The sequence below is a fragment of the Styela clava genome, chromosome 15 (genome assembly GCF_964204865.1).
Source record: "Styela clava chromosome 15, kaStyClav1.hap1.2, whole genome shotgun sequence".
NCBI classification, from domain to species: domain Eukaryota; kingdom Metazoa; phylum Chordata; class Ascidiacea; order Stolidobranchia; family Styelidae; genus Styela; species Styela clava.
In genome coordinates, this window is record NC_135264.1 from 2,400,001 (window position 1) to 2,402,500 (window position 2,500).

The 2,500-nt window shown below is 56.2% G+C and overlaps 1 non-coding gene across 1 annotated transcript in view; it reads left to right on the plus strand.

Annotated features, from left to right (window-relative positions):
• Positions 1–2,101: 2,101 nt before the first annotated feature.
• The window catches only part of LOC144413400 (small subunit ribosomal RNA), a 1,793-nt gene continuing 1,394 nt past the window's right edge, over positions 2,102–2,500 (plus strand). Inside the window, exon 1 of the ribosomal RNA XR_013469434.1 lies at positions 2,102–2,500. This exon is cut by the window's right edge and continues 1,394 nt beyond it. This is a non-coding gene — a ribosomal RNA (small subunit ribosomal RNA).

Here is a 2,500-nt window from a genome sequence, read left to right on the forward strand (position 1 = left end):
CTCAAATGAGCCAAGAAAGAGCGGCGTGCGTTGTGGGGCCGGTCGGAGCGCACACTTTTCTCGGTGGCTGGCGGGCGAGAGAGTGCTGCGTCGCCGGCATCGGCGTCGAAAGAAGCCGAGCCGAAAAAAGTTAAAGTACAAACGTGCAAGCATACTAACCTAACCCTAGGTAAGGCATGTTAGAGCGAAAGACAGTAAACTCGAATGAGCCAAGAAAGAGCGGCGTGCGGTGCGGGGCCGGTCGGAGCGCACACTTTTCTCGGTGGCTGGCGGGCGGGAGAGTGCTGCGTCGCCGGCATCGGCGTCGAAAGAAGCCGAGCCGAAAAAAAGTGAAAGTACAAACGTGCAAGCATACTAACCTAACCCTAGGTAAGGCATGTTAGAGCGAAAGACAGTAAACTCGAATGATCCAAGAAAGAGCGGCGTGCGGTGCGGGGCCGGTCGGAGCGCACACTTTTCTCGGTGGCTGGCGGGCGAGAGAGTGCTGCGTCGCCGGCATCGGCGTCGAAAGAAGCCGAGCCGAAAAAAGTTATAAAGTACAAACGTGCAAGCATACTAACCTAACCCTAGGTAAGGCATGTTAAAGCGAAAGACAGTAAAACTCGAATGAGCCAAGAAAGAGCGGCGTGCGGTGCGGGGCCGGTCGGAGCGCACACTTTTCTCGGTGGCTGGCGGGCGGGAGAGTGCTGCGTCGCCGGCATCGGCGTCGAAAGAAGCCGAGCCGAAAAAAGTTAAAGTACAAACGTGTAAGCATACTAACCTAACCCTAGGTAAGGCATGTTAGAGCGAAAGACAGTAAACTCGAATGAGCCAAGAAAGAGCGGCGTGCGGTGCGGGGCCGGTCGGAGCGCACACTTTTATCGGTGGCTGGCGGGCGAGAGAGTGCTGCGTCGCCGGCATCGGCGTCGAAAGAAGCCGAGCCGAAAAAAGTTAAATTACAAACGTGCAAGCATACTAACCTAACCCTAGGTAAGGCATGTTAGAGCGAAAGACAGTCAACTTGAATGAGCCAAGAAAGAGCGGCGTGCGGTGCGGGGCCGGTCGGAGCGCACACTTTTCTCGGTGGCTGGCGGGCGAGAGAGTGCTGCGTCGCCGGCATCGGCGTCGAAAGAAGCCGAGCCGAAAAAAGTTGAAGGACTGCACGTGCAAGCATACTAACCTAACCCTAGGTAAGGCATGTTAGAGCGAAAGACAGTAAACTCGAATGAGCCAAGAAAGAGCGGCGTGCGGTGCGGGGCCGGTCGGAGCGCACACTTTTCTCGGTGGCTGGCGGGCGAGAGAGTGCTGCGTCGCCGGCATCGGCGTCGAAAGAAGCCGAGCCGAAAAAAGTTGAAGGACTGCACGTGCAAGCATACTAACCTAACCCTAGGTAAGGCATGTTAGAGCGAAAGACAGTAAACTCAAATGAGCCAAGAAAGAGCGGCGTGCGGTGCGGGGCCGGTCGGAGCGCACACTTTTCTCGGTGGCTGGCGGGCGAGAGAGTGCTGCGTCGCCGGCATCGGCGTCGAAAGAAGCCGAGCCGAAAAAAGTTGAAGGACTGCACGTGCAAGCATACTAACCTAACCCTAGGTAAGGCATGTTAGAGCGAAAGACAGTAAACTCAAATGAGCCAAGAAAGAGCGGCGTGCGGTGCGGGGCCGGTCGGAGCGCACACTTCTCTCGGTGGCTGGCGGGCGAGAGAGTGCTGCGTCGCCGGCATCGGCGTCGAAAGAAGCCGAGCCGAAAAAAGTTAAAGTACAAACGCGATGCTAATGAGCGAGCCGTTGTCTCGACTCATATGTAGGGGGCGCTCGATCGAGCGTCTGGCTTGAGCGCTTGTCGGCCTAGCAGAACGGTCGCATTGTTATGCCCGGGTTTTAAGCACCGCTGCAGGCGGCCGGCAGAGCTCTTGTTTGTGCGAAACTGAATGGATCGAGCCCGAGAGAGGGTGAGCAAAGAAAAAACGCAAATCGCTCCGCCTGGCACTGCCGGCGAGAGCGTGGACGTCGCGGCCAGCGACTGTCGAAGCTGAGTACGGCCGCAGGCGATCGCCTCGGTCTTAAACGAATGCGACGAGCACGCGCCGGGCGGCCCAGCAAGGGCCGAGCGCAGCTGTCGCAGCTATCTGGTTGATCCTGCCAATAGTGATATGCTTGTCTCAAAGATTAAGCCATGCAGGTGCAAGTACGAGTTCTCGTAAAGCGAAACTTCGAATGGCTCATTAAATCAGTCTTGGTTTATTTGGTCTCGTAAGCGAAGTGGATAACTGTGGTAATTCTAGAGCTAATACATGCATTAAGCGCCGACTTCGGGAGGCGCGCTTTTATCAGATCAAAACCGACCGGGTTCGTCCTGTGACGTTTGATGACTCTGGATAACCACGCGGATCGTACGGTCTCTGCACCGACGACGTATCATTCAATTGTCTGCCCTATCAACTGTCGAAGGTACGCTACGTGCCTACCTTTGTGATAACGGGTAACGGGGAATCAGGGTTCGATTCCGGAGAGGGAGCCTGAGA